Source organism: Zootoca vivipara, chromosome 13 (genome assembly GCF_965207765.1).
Source record: "Zootoca vivipara chromosome 13, rZooViv2.hap1.1, whole genome shotgun sequence".
NCBI classification, from domain to species: domain Eukaryota; kingdom Metazoa; phylum Chordata; class Lepidosauria; order Squamata; family Lacertidae; genus Zootoca; species Zootoca vivipara.
This window is the reverse complement of record NC_142596.1, coordinates 36,013,213-36,027,001: the sequence shown is the minus strand read 5'-3', so window position 1 is coordinate 36,027,001 and position 13,789 is coordinate 36,013,213. Positions and strand designations below refer to the sequence as shown.

At 46.4% G+C, this 13,789-nt stretch overlaps 1 protein-coding gene across 2 annotated transcripts in view; it reads right to left on the bottom strand.

The window, feature by feature from the left end:
- The window catches only part of PRR35 (proline rich 35), a 48,615-nt gene extending 35,175 nt beyond the window's left edge, over nt 1-13,440 (bottom strand). The window contains exons 1-2 of one of the 2 annotated variants that reach the window (XM_088656739.1): nt 13,286-13,440; nt 12,880-12,953 (exon numbers count right to left, since the gene is read on the bottom strand). The gene's annotated coding sequence lies outside the window, so the exon portion shown is untranslated. Of the gene's footprint in view, nt 1-12,879; nt 13,102-13,285 lie in introns of those variants that run through there. The other variant, XM_088656740.1, reaches the window with a different exon arrangement.
- Nucleotides 13,441-13,789: the final 349 nt, after the last annotated feature.

Sequence of the window (13,789 nt, the reverse complement as noted above, 5' to 3'; positions counted from 1 at the left end):
TGAGGACTTAAGAAGAGTCTTGCTGGATCAGGCCAATGGCCCAGCTGGTCCAGCATCCCGTTCTCACACGCGCCAACCAGAAGCCTGTCCAAAACCTGCAAGCAGAACCTAAACACAAGAGGATTCTCCGCTTCTGTGATTTCCAGCAACTGGAATTCATTAGCATTTCCTGCAACTGTGGAGGCAGAGCTTAGCTATCATGGGCTGGTAGCCATGGATAGCCATTAACCTCCATGAATTTGTCCAATCCTCTTTTAAAACCATCCAAGTTGGTGGTGAAGGAGGGAGTTGCATAGCTTATCTACGTGTCATGTGAAGAAGCCCTTCCTTTCGCACAGCCACGAGTTCTAGTGTTACAAGAGAGGGAGGAAAAAAACTTTCTTCTACAGTGGTACCTCTGGTTACGAACTGAATTCATTCCGGAGGTCCGTTCTTAACCCAAAACCATTCTTAACCTGAGGTGCACTTTTGCTAATGGGGCCTCCCGCTGCCACCACCGTGCAACTTCCGCTCGCATCCCAGGGCAAAGTTCTCTACCAGGAGCACCTACTTCCGGGTTAGCGGAGCTCATTACCCGAAGCGTTCATAAGGCGGACGGTATGTAACCCGGGGTTCCACTGTATCCCCTATCTCCATGTTATGCATCATTTTATAAACTTCTTTTGCAGCCACCGTCCTTTTAAGCAACATTCCCTGCCTCCCCTAATTAGACCATTCCAATCTATACTTGTGATCCAAAACAGAATAAGTGCTCAGGTCACCTCCAGAATGCCTGCATTTTGTGGCGAGGATTCAATCTCATCCTGGAAATCCAGTCTGCAGCAGTTCAAGTGGATTAAAACGCTCTGTTGGTATTTAACACAAGACTAACACATCAAAGGCACTTCAAATAAATCCCCACTGTGATGTTTGTTGCTGGAAAATGATTGGGGGGGGGATGCACTGAACAGTGTGGGATGAACAAACAATTAACAGGAAGACAGCTAACCACCACGCAAGCAAATATGGACAGCTCCAGGATGAATGCCCGTTGCCACATCCCCTCCCCGCAGGGATGAATGCTTTATAAAGAGCACACATAGTCAAATGAGGATGAATGCTCTACAAAACAGGTCATCTGGAGAATCCCATACTTCTTCTCTTTTTTTGCTTTTCGGCATTTCCTGGGGAGCGGTGAGAAATCATGCTTCAAATGAATTAAGCACCCAGTGATAAATAAATAACTGGGATGTGTTTTTTTCAAAACAAAACAACAGCAACAACAACAACATAACAAAAACAATCGTTCAGGATTCTCTGCTCTCTCCAAATGGTGAGTTGGCTGAGTTGGGCCTTCCCCTTCTGCACTCCCAGCAGCTGCACCATCACGGCCCACTGCTGTGGATGTAGTGCCGCAAGGTGAATATGCCAAAAAGGAAGAGAAGGAAGAAAGAACAGCACAATATCACCGGAGTAGTAGAACAGCCATGGAAGTTCCACCTTAACAGCTCACTGAGAAAGAGCAGCAATTCTTAGTGCTAGGATCCGCCCGTGTAGAGGCGATATGGGTCATAGCCAGGATTTCTCGCAGAGAGGATTTCCTGCAGATTTGAACTATCTGCCTGCTACTAGCAACTATGAAGGAGGGGTTGGGATTGGGAGAGGGGTAAAAATGAGTCCCCTCTATGTTTTGCTCTGCAGAGAAGTCTGGGGCAGGAGGGGGCGGGTTTTCATAGGGGAAATGGCACGGCAGGGGGGAGGGTTAAGTACTGCTCTCTCATTGCTGCAGTCCCCATCTGGTGGCTGCACATTAGTAGTAGTGTTCCTAATCTGGATTCTAGCCAACTACAAGTTCCAGGATACTTATAAGAAGTGCTTTTTTCTGGTGGTACGCAAGAGGTACGGATACCCCTAAACATTTTGTGAATCTTTGTACTTTTGTCCATTTACTGTATTTATTTTCCCTGATTTGAACTATAAAATGGTGATTTTACAGAGTCAAAATGAGAGTTGTTGTTTAGTCGTTTAGTCGTGTCCGACTCTTCGTGACCCCATGGACCATAGCACGCCAGGCACTCCTGTCTTGCACTGCCTCCCGCAGTTTGGTCAAACTCATGTTCGTAGCTTCGAGAACACTGTCCAACCATCTTGTCCTCTGTCGTCCCCTTCTCCTAGTGCCCTCAATCTTTCCCAACATCAGGGTCTTTTCCAAGGATTCTTCTCTTCTCATGAGGTGGCCAAAGTATTGGAGCCTCAGCTTCACGATCTGTCCTTCCAGGGAGCACTCAGGGCTGATTTCCTTAAGAATGGATAGGTTTGATCTTCTTGCAGTCCATGGGACTCTCAAGAGTCTCCTCCAGCACCACAATTCAAAAGCATCAATTCTTCGGCGATCAGCCTTCTTTATGGTCCAGCTCTCACTTCCATACATCACTACTGGGAAAACCATAGCTTTAACTATACGGACCTTTGTAGGCAAGGTGATGTCTCTGCTTTTTAAGATGCTGTCTAGGTTTGTCATTGCTTTTCTCCCAAGAAGCAGGCGTCTTTTAATTTCGTGACTGCTGTCACCATCTGCAGTGATCAAGGAGCCCAAGAAAGTAAAATCTCTCACTGCCTCCATTTCTTCCCCTTCTATTTGCCAGGAGGTGATGGGACCAGTGGCCATGATCTTGGTTTTTTTGATGTTGAGCTTCAGACCATATTTTGCGCTCTCCTCTTTCACCCTCATTAAAAGGTTCTTTAATTCCTCCTCGCTTTCTGCCATCAAGGTTGTGTCATCTGCATATCTGAGGTTGTTGATATTTCTTCCGGCAATCTTAATTCCGGCTTGGGATTCATCTAGTCCAGCCTTTCGCATGATGAATTCTGCATATAAGTTAAATAAGCAGGGAGACAATATACAACCTTGTCGTACTCCTTTCCCAATTTTGAACCAATCAGTTGTTCCATATCCAGTTCTAACTGTAGCTTCTTGTCCCACATAGAGATTTCTCAGGAGACAGATGAGGTGATCAGGCACTCCCATTTCTTTAAGAACTTGCCATAGTTTGCTGTGGTCGACACAGTCAAAGGCTTTTGCATAGTCAATGAAGCAGAAGTAGACGTTTTTCTGGAACTCTCTAGCTTTCTCCATAATCCAGCGCATGTTTGCTATTTGGTCTCTGGTTCCTCTGCCCTTTCGAAATCCAGCTTGCACTTCTGGGAGTTCTCGGTCCACATACTGCCTAAGCCTGCCTTGTAGAATTTTGAGCATAACCTTGCTAGCGTGTGAAATGAGCGCAATTGTGCGGTAGTTGGAGCATTCTTTGGCACTGCCCTTCTTTGGAATTGGGATGTAGACTGATCTTCTCCAATCCTCTGGCCATTGCTGAGTTTTCCAAACTTGCTGGCATATTGGGTGTAGCACCTTAACAGCATCATCTTTTAAAATTTTAAATAGTTCAGCTGGAATATCATCACTTCCACTGGCCTTGTTATTAGCAGTGCTTTCTAAGGCCCATTTGACTTCACTCTCCAAGATGTCTGGCTCAAGGTCAGCAACCACACTACCTGGGGTGTACGAGACCTCCATATCTTTCTGGTATAATTCCTCTGTGTATTCTTGCCACCTCTTCTTGATGTCTTCTGCTTCTGTTAGGTCCTTACCACTTTTGTCCTTGATTATGGTAATCTTTGTACGAAATGTTCCTTTCATATCTCCAATTTTCTTGAACAGATCTCTGGTTTTCCCCATTCTATTGTTTTCCTCTATTTCTTTGCATTGATCATTTAAGAAGACCCTCTTGTCTCTCCTTGCTGTTTTTTGGAAATCTGCATTCAGTTTCCTGTATCTTTCCCTATCTCCCTTGCATTTTGCTTGCCTCCTCTCCTCCGCTATTTGTAAGGCCTCGTTGGACAGCCATTTTGCTTTCTTGCATTTCCTTTTCCTTGGGATGGTTTTCGTTGCTGCCTCCTGTATAATGTTACGAGCCTCCATCCATAGTTCTTCAGGCACTCTGTCCACCAAATCTAAATCCTTAAACCTGTTCCTCACTTCCACTGTGTATTCATAAGGGATTTGATTCAGATTATATCTTACTGGCCCAGTGGTTTTTCCTACTTTCTTCAGTTTAAGCTGGAATTTTGCTATAAGAAGCTGATGATCTGAGTTACAGTCAGCTCCAGGTCTTGTTTTTGCTGACTGTATAGAGCTTCTCCATCTTTGGCTGCAGAGAATATAATCAATCTGATTTCGATGCTGCCCATTTGGTGATATCCATGTGTAGAGTCGTCTCTTGTGTTGTTGGAAGAGAGTGTTTGTGATGACCAGCTTGTTCTCTTGACAGAACTCTATTAGCCTTTGCCCTGCTTCATTTTGAACTCCAAGGCCAAACTTGCCAGTTATTCCTTTTATCTCTTGATTCCCTACTTTAGCATTCCAATCCCCTGTAATGAGAAGAACATCCTTCTTTGGTGTCATTTCTAGAAGGTGTTGTAGGTCTTCATAGAATTGGTCAATTTCACTTTCTTCAGCACCGGTAGTTGGTGCATAAACTTGGATTACTGTGATGTTAAAAGGTCTGCCTTGGATTCGTATCGAGATCATTCTGTCATTTTTGAGATTGCATCCCAATACAGCTTTTGCCACTCTTTTGTTGACTATGAGGGCCACTCCATTTCTTCTACAGGATTCTTGCCCACAGTAGTAGATATGATAGTCACCCGAACTGAATTCGCCCATTCCCTTCCATTTTAGTTCACTGATGCCCAGGATGTCGATATTTATTCTTGTCATCTCATTTTTGACCACATCCAGCTTACCTCCATCCATGGTTCTTACATTCCAGGTTCCTATGCAATATTTTTCTTTACAGCATCGGACTTTCCTTTCGCTTCCAGGCATATCCGCAACTGAGCGTCCTTTCGGCTTTGGCCCAGCCGCTTCATCAGCTCTGAATCTACTTGTACTTGTCCTCCGCTCTTCCTCAGTAGCATGTTGGACGCCTTCCGACCTGAGGGGCTCATCTTCCAGCGTCATAACTTTTATATGCCTGTTGTCTTTGTCCATGGAGTTTTCTTGGCAGGGATACTGGAGTGGCTTGCCAGTTCCTTCTCCAGGTGGATCACGTTTAGTCAAAACTCTCCACTATGACCTGTCCATCTTGGGTGGCCCTGCATGGCATAGCTCATAGCTTCTCCGAGTTATTCAAGCCCCTTCGCCACGACAAGGCATTGATCCATGAAGGGGCAAAATGAGAGTACCCCTAAACATTTTTAAGAAAGAAAGCACTGCTTATAAGTTGTCATGGAAATCATTCTCCACCTGTCCTTCGGTTTTCTGTTTTTCTTTTCCAGCTGACATTCAACTTTCTGTGACTCCCTCTGTCCACAGAGCATGTCCATATTTCACAGGGCTTCTGGGAGCAAGGAGCTTAAGAGTTCCTTTTTTTCTGTAAAAAAACTCAGCCTGCAGTATTTTCCATGTTTCACAGCGGCCCCCTTTTAACTCCGCTTTCACTGGGAAGGAGTCACCGGGTTCGCGGTTTGAAGGCATGATACCAGTTGACGGTAATGGAGTCGGTAATCAACAGAACCACCTAAGCCTTTTATTTCAAATTAATTAGCTGCTCATTAGAAGGGCTAGATGTGTTTTTGTTTTGCTTTGTTAAAAGCACACTGGCTCAAAGTTTGCTTCTACACGTCCCATAAATTCAGCACATCTTCCATTAAACAAAGGATGAGTAATTTTTACTGCAAGAGGCCACGAGAGGAAAATCTAAAATATGGAATACATATCTCATAGATACTGTATGCTTAATTGTTTTACAATAATAGATTTTTCTATGTTTTTTGCAGCTCTTATTTTTATCTATAAACACGTTAAGTCTCATCAGGGAAAAATGTGGGTTAGAATTAATAATAATAATAATAATAATAATAATAATAATTTACCTAGGTTATTTTCCACTAGCATATGTATTTTTATGCACACTTTACCTAGTATATGCATTTTTGAACACAATACTTGGCTGGAGATCTGCATTGCAAAATTCTGAGGAAGGTGAATCTCATTCTGCATGTTGCTTTGGAAAATGCGAATTAGGTAAATTCACCTATAAATGTGAACTGAAACAAATCCCCCCCCCTTTCCCAACTGGAATCAAGCGTTGTGCGCATGAAACTGCCCTTGCCCATTCTCTTGCCTCCCTCCCTTTGTCTCTTTCTCCCTCCCTTGCATCCCCCCCTGTTTTAGACTGCAAGCTCCTCGAGAGCAGAGACCTTTTTTTTTAAACCTAGGCATAGGCAAACCCCGGCCCTCCTGAGGTTTGGGACTACAATTCCTATCACCCCTAGCTAACAGGACCAGTGGTCAGGGATGATGGGAATTGTAGTCCCAAACATCTGGAGGGCCGGAGTTTGCCTATGCCTGTTTTAACCTGTGAAATTTCCATAAGGCTCCATCTACATGGATGTAGCAGTATTTAAATTATAATTATTAGCAACATACCTGGATGCATCATCTCTGAACAGAGCAAAGGGTTTGCGGGTAAGAAACAGTGGTGTGTTTGTTCCTCTTATTTGCACCTCTCACCACAAATAAATAAACAACAACAACCCGAGCTCTGAGCTACTGGAAAGAACAAGCTACGCACAGACATATCCCTTTATGAAAATGCTAAGAGAGGTTTTGCTTAGGTTCATAAGACGGTAGATGCCCTTGTATTGTTCCATTTTGTTTTGTTTTAAGCTGCTTGATTGCTTGTGCCTGTATATGCTAAGTGTTTTAATCTCTCTACGCCCGGGTAGGTTCAAATGGTTTCGTAGAAAAGGTTATACTGCTAAGAGCACAGATGTGATGTGTGATTATACATCGCCCACCACTTGTCACCAGAACAGATCCAGATTCCCTGGGACCCAGGTATTCCTAGAGCATTTAAGATCGCCGTGGATTCTAGGCAGGAAATCCTGCCATTGGAAACGTTCGTAGATCGTTTCGTGGAACTATGGATTATAAGCATCAAACGCTGCAACTGGACTCTGGTGGTGATTACAGCTTTTTAAACAAACAAACAAACAGCAGAAGCAGCAGACAACTACCAGTCTCAACAAGTATCTTTGTGTTATCTGGTGGGCAAAGACAGCCCTAAACTAACTGAAATATACTCGGAGTCGAGAGTGAATTTCATGCTCTTTATTCAGCTCATATTCATCAAGGAGAAGAAGAGAAGACGAATGGCTCTTTTCCCAAAACCATCTGCTTATATACAGGGGCGTACCCAGGATCAAAACTAGGGGGGGGCAAGGGGCGGGGCCAAGGCACGGGAGGGGAGGGGCCACAAAGTGGGAATGTGGGCGGGGCTACAGAGCCCAGGTGAAATCAAAATAAACCTGAAGCGACGGCGGCGAAGGGGAGAAAACCAGCGGCCGCCTAGAGGAGAAGAGGGAAGTCTGGGGGTGGGCGGGGGGGGGAGAGAAGGGAACCAGGCTTGGATCGGGGCCTCCGCGGAGGTCTGGAGCAAAGCCCCGGCCTCCGCGAAGCTATCCGAGGCTCCGTTGCTGCAGCGGTCTCAGGCGCTGAACGACTCCCGACGTTCGGGAGACCTTTGAGCACAGCCGCGCTGTGCGCATGCGCCCTGCACGGCGGCCGCCGGAGTCCACAGCCGCGCTGTGCGCATGCGCCCCGCTTTGCGCATGCGCAAAGGTCTCCCGAACGTCGGGAGCGTCAGCCCTTGCCCCCTCCCACACAGCGCGGCTGTGTGGACTCCGCACGGCTCGGGCGCAAGAGACTGCTGCGGGCGCCGAACTCGCGCTCCGCTGGGCTGTCCTCCGCCTCTGCCCACCAGCCCCGCCGGCAGCGCCACTCTTGCCCGCAGCTGCCCGACCGGCCCTGCCTCTAGAGTAGGGCAGCGGCCCCTCCCTGCCCCGCGGTGGGTACGCCCTTGCTTATATACATGATTTACACAATGGGCCTTGCGTGATTGGCTACTTCAGGGCTACACCTGTGGGCCAATTATATTGTGGATTGACTTCTGCCTGCAGCCTGATTGGCTGCTCCTACAGGCCAATCAGGTAGCAGATTCACTTCTGCCAGCCGCCTGATTGGCTGCTCCAGCAGGCCAATCAGGTTGCGGATTCACTTCCGCCTGGAGTTGGATTGGGTAGCTCCCGCTGATTCTGAATCCTATTGTTCTAGGATTCAGCTCAGTACATAACACTAACATTTCAAATGCTTCTGGTACACGGAATAGCATTCCACTTACCATCCTAATAATGCCATTGCACCTCTCACCTGCCTCCCCACTAACCTAGCTGGCTCTTTGCAATCGCTTCGAGGGGAGGGCTGCAGCTCAGTGGTACAGCATCTCCTTTGCAAACATGCCCGCCTAAACTGGATTTGGATATGACTTCTATTTGTACAGCAACTTGGGACACATTGCCAGCACTCTGAAACACTGAACAGCGGCAACAGAAACTGCAAAAGGCTGATTTCAGCAAGCAGGAAGCAACTGCACACCAAGCAGACGGGAGAAGCGCCAAAAGAGGACATTGTTTCCCTGAAATCCGTCAAGAGTTCTTACTAGTGCTTCTTTCCTTTACCCCACACATGCCACCTTTCCACTGGGTCTAAAAACCAAGCTGCTTGCTTAACTAAATTCCTTAAATGACATTCCTCAAATAACCGAAACCGAAGCTGGCACCACGGCAGGTTCATTGATGGGCGATCGTGCCGACGCTTCACTTTCCTGTAAAATCAGGGGTTCCCAGAGATTTTGCCATACCTATCACACGGTCCATCGCCGTGAGATCACTGTTACGGTGCAATTCCCTCCTGTGCTTATAGACAAAAATCGAACCAGGGGTTTGTGCGGGTGTAAAACAGCAGCGAAAAAGTGACAGGTTGCAGGGAAAGGCTGCAAAAGGAGAAAGGTTAAGTGGCCTTCAGGGCTCCAGAATTCAGGATGCGTCTCCCAGGCAGAAGAAGCAGAGAAAGGGGGAGCAGAATTGCTTTACTAGAGCTTTGTTGGATTCATGATGTCTCTCCTGACAAAAGGACGGGAGCAAGGTGAACACCTGCTGGGTTGGAGCAAAGGCCCGTTTAGCATCCTACTCCCACAGTAGCCAATCAGAAGTCTCTCTGAGAAGCCCACAAGCAGGACATGGTGGCAACATCAAGAGTCCTCCCTAGCTGTTGTCCTCAAGAAACTGGCATTCCGTGGTAGACTTCACTTGCACATGGAGGTTCCATTCAGTGATAGAGGCTAGCAGGTTGTAATCATGGGCTAATAGTGATCCTCTATGTCTTCCCAACCCACTTTATTAGTAAACAGGCGCTGTTTCTGCTTATATTCACACCATTTGGCAGCTTATTTGACTTAGCTGAAATTCCTCAGGGAGCGCAGCAGTGATGTCCCTGCACAAATTGAAAAGCTTCCATCTCCCTGTCGGGGGCTACACAAATCCCCACTGAGCCGTGGGAGAAAGCAAACACACTTTAGATATTCTCTAAATGATATATGAAGGGGATCTCTAGAACTTGTACATTGACCACTGACAACAAAGCGTATGACTACGATATTACTGCAGATTTAGTATGCATTTTTTGTTATATACAAATGATAGGAGAAGACTCAGTCTATTTATTTGTATTGTTTATTTTATTTATCTTCCTTTTTTATGAAACCCAATAAAAAGTTATTGAAAAATAAAATAAAGTGGGGGAACAGACTTTTCACTCATCATTACAGAAGATGAGGGGATAGAAGGGAAGCTTTTTGCCCTGTTGCTGATCTGAACACAACATCCCTGAGCCTAAACTGACATCTCAAAATCTTTATTTGAAATCAGAGTCAAACAGCCAGCCTTGCACATTGCTTGCAATCCCTTTGTAAAGGTCACCTCGTAGACATCCCTGGACTTCTCCCTTTCCGCAAAACCTATACCCACAGGCACAAAGAAATCTGCATTACACCGTGTCAGACCACTGGGTCCATCTGCATTGGTATTGTCCACACTGCCTGGCAGCAGCTCTTTGGGGTTTCATGTAAGGCACATCATTCCGTGTCTTACCTGGAGATGCAGGGGAATTGAACTGGGCACCTTCCCCAGGCAAGGCAGGCGCTCTGCCACTGAGCTGTGGCTAGCTTTGCTAACAAAGGAAGCTGCCCTCTACCAAAGTCAGGCAGCTGCTCCATCTAGCTCAGTGTTGTTGGCACAGACAGGCAGCAGCTCTCCAGGGTTTCATGGAAGTCACAATCCCATCCTTACCTGATGCCACAGATTAAACTTTCTGCATGCAAAGAAGGTGCTATGCAGTGCTTTCTTTCTGGGGGGGGGTACCCCAGTACCGGCACATTTTTTCTTCTTCTAGAAGAAAAGCACTGACGCTGCGACCCCTCCTGATCAAAACCCAACAGTTTCTGCCTCTTTCTCCCTCAGTTCCCACCAAAACACAGGGGCCCCCCCAGCTGCCATAAAAAGTGATGCAAAAGTCATCCATCAACATGCTGGAACTGCGAGTGGGGCTCACCGACTCCAGGGACCTTCCGAACGCAGCCCCCTTCCAATTCCGTAACAGCCACTGCCCCCCTTTACCTTCGAAGTCCCCTTGATTCCAGCGTGGGGAGCATCCATGGAGGTTGAAGTTTCAGTCCAGACAAACCAAAAGCCCAGGTTGGGATGCAACACTAAGTCAAACCATGGCTTAGCCCTGAGTAGTGCAGAAGCAACCAGGGTGAAGGGAAAGCACGGCAGCTGTGATATTTGGTCTGGGAATGCGTGTGTTTTCCCTTTTCACACTAAGACTTGGTTTGGCTTAGCATTGTTCTCTGTAGCAGCTTCTGCAGAGGTTTACTAAGCTGCCCAAACTGCCTTGGGATATTACCTGTGGCTTACTAGGCTAAAAAGCAGAGACATCACCTTGCCGACAAAGGTCCGTATAGTTAAAGCTATGGTTTTCCCAGTAGTGATGTATGGAAGTGAGAGCTGGACCATAAAGAAGGCTGATCGCCGAAGAATTGATGCTTTTGAATTGTGGTGCTGGAGGAGACTCTTGAGAGTCCCATGGACTGCAAGAAGATCAAACCTATCCATTCTTAAGGAAATCAGCCCTGAGTGCTCCCTGGAAGGACAGATCATGAAGCTGAGGCTCCAATACTTTGGCCACCTCATGAGAAGAGAAGAATCCTTGGAAAAGACCCTGATGTTGGGAAAGATTGAGGGCACTAGGAGAAGGGGACAACAGAGGACGAGATGGTTGGACAGTGTTCTCGAAGCTACGGACATGAGTTTGACCAAACTGCGGGAGGCAGTGCAAGACAGGAGTGCCTGGCGTGCTATGGTCCATGGGGTCACGAAGAGTCGGACACGACTAAACGACTAAACAACAACAACTAGGCACAATTTGGCCTCTGCAGGACTAAATGTGCATGTTATATATGCAAATAAGGAAGCCTAATTCCAGTTAAATTCCAGGAGAAACCTCCTGAGAGGGGTTGCTTTGCCTTGGAGAGGCGACAGATTCTCCATCACTAGAGGTATTTAAGCTGGAAGAATTTAGGGATGGGCTGCAGTTTCGTGCCAGAGCATCTGCTTCGAAGGTCCCAGGTTCAATCCCTGGCATCATCTCCAGGTAAGCCTGGCTGACACCCCTGTTTGAAACCTTGGAGAGCCACTGCCAGTCAGTGCAAACAACACTGAGCCAGCTGGACCGATAGTTTGACTCATTTCCACTCCCATATTCCTAAAAAGAAGCTGAATGAGATGCCATATTTCCAAGGTCCAATACTGAGCAGTTAGTTGGCTGGATGAGATGAACTCCAAGCTCCGTCCCAACTCTAAAATTTGTAATTCTAATTGCATGTATATTTTTAGCCTATACACACAGCAGACTAGGAAAGCATCAGCAGATCCTCTTTGGAATAACTGCAGTTAAAGACCAAAGTTGCAATCCTGTACATAGCGAAATCCTGCTGACTTTTCAGTGGGATTTAAGCTTTGTAACTCCATGTGCACAACTGCAACCCAGGAACCTAAAATGATCCGTATTCTAAATAAGTCTTTCAATTCTGGATCTGTGAGAATACTGTTTTTAAAAGGGGAGGATTGATTGATTGAAAAGGGGAGGAATGGGGGAGTGAAGAAGCCATGTTTAAGCTAAGTGTGCAGTCTAACCTCGAACCAGAAACTCGAAGCAGCAGTTGCCAAAGCAAACCACACAACAACTTGGGCATCAAGTATGGCAATAAGCAGAATGCTCTCAGAATGACTCAACCAGGCAAATTCAGTAGTTTTTAGTTTCACCCCAACAAATGCCTCTAATAATAAGCTTTTAAAGAGAGAAAGGTGCTCAAATCAGAAAATTCCATACTTAGCGAAAAGTTTGTGGTTTTTTTTTAAAAAAGTATTTTGATGTGATCAATAGCCCTGACAATGGGGTTGCCTCGAAAGGTGGGAATCTCATTAGGGATTGACAATCAGGTTTCTTAAGCAGGCAACTTAATGCACAGGAAGAGGAATCACAAATTGCACATTCGGGAAAAGCTCTGCTGAGAGGATGTGCCAGGAAGGAGCCCAAAGTTAGATCTGTTTGTTTGCTATTTCCCACATTTTTCTATAATGCCACGAGAACTTAAGAAACTACATAAAAGGTAGGGGAGGTGGAGGGAAGTTTTTGTATTTATGCTTTCTGCGAAGTCCATTCATCTCACTTCTGCAGAGGGCCAGTATTGTTCCAAAATCTGTTCCACACACTTTTCCAGAAGAGAGATTTCCCCAGAAAACCCACCCAGGTAGAATTTGGAACTTAAAATACTGTACACTTGCTGCCGCCTCACTTGCTCCTAAAAGTTGCCATCCATTCTAACCCTCCTGGAACCTCCTTCTTAAGAGGGGGGGGGGAACCAGCACAAAGTGTCTTACCTTGAAGCGGGACCTTCTGTCAGTCTCTGCTGCCTCTCTCCCCCTCTCCCTCTGTGCTCTGCCTGATGTTCTCTCTGTGAAAATGAGAAGCGTTTGAGATTGTGCGGTAGGTATATATTGTCTGCAAGTGTGGCCTTAGGGCGTCCATCACACGGCCTTAGTTTACTCCTGCCCCTATAAGGAAGGTTTTGTCACATGCCTGGCAGCTCCCAGCTATTCGTATGGCAAAAATGGGAAAGGGGAGGGAGGGAGGGAGGGAGAAAGAAAGAAAGAAAGAAAGAAGCAAAGAAGAAAAGGGGGGAGACGTGGCGGAGGGGGGGGGAAGAGAGGAGGGAATCTTTAATCATGGGAGAGATGGAGAAAATTTCCCAGCACAGACCCCACAAGAGAAAAATCCCCGCCTGACCCAAAGTTTTTGGATTCGCTTCTTTTTGTATCTGTGGCTCCTGGCAGAGTCTTTCAAGTCGCACTGGAGGCCTGGAAGATGCGGAGGGAAGTCTGCCTTGATCCACCTTCACTGGGCTCTCTGCCTCCCTGGGATTCGAGGGGCGGTTTGGCGTGTGGATGGTAGACGCAAACACACACACACACTTTGCAAACACAAACCACCAGCCCTTACCCTCCTCCCTTGGAAAGGAGAAGGAATCAGATATAGATTCCGTTCATCCCATTCTTATGCATCCACACTTTTCAAAGAAAACAAACCGGTCCGTACTCTCTCCTCCCTCGTAAAGTGAAAGAAATAATATCTCGATTCCTTCAGATATATTCTCACACGTGTATTCTGCATGCTGAATCTTCAACTTTTGATCTTCCTGTCTGCCTGCCAGCCAGCCTATGTATTTACACACGCACACACCCCAGCAAAATAGGCAAGTTAGTATATGGGCGCTTACAGACTGCCACAATT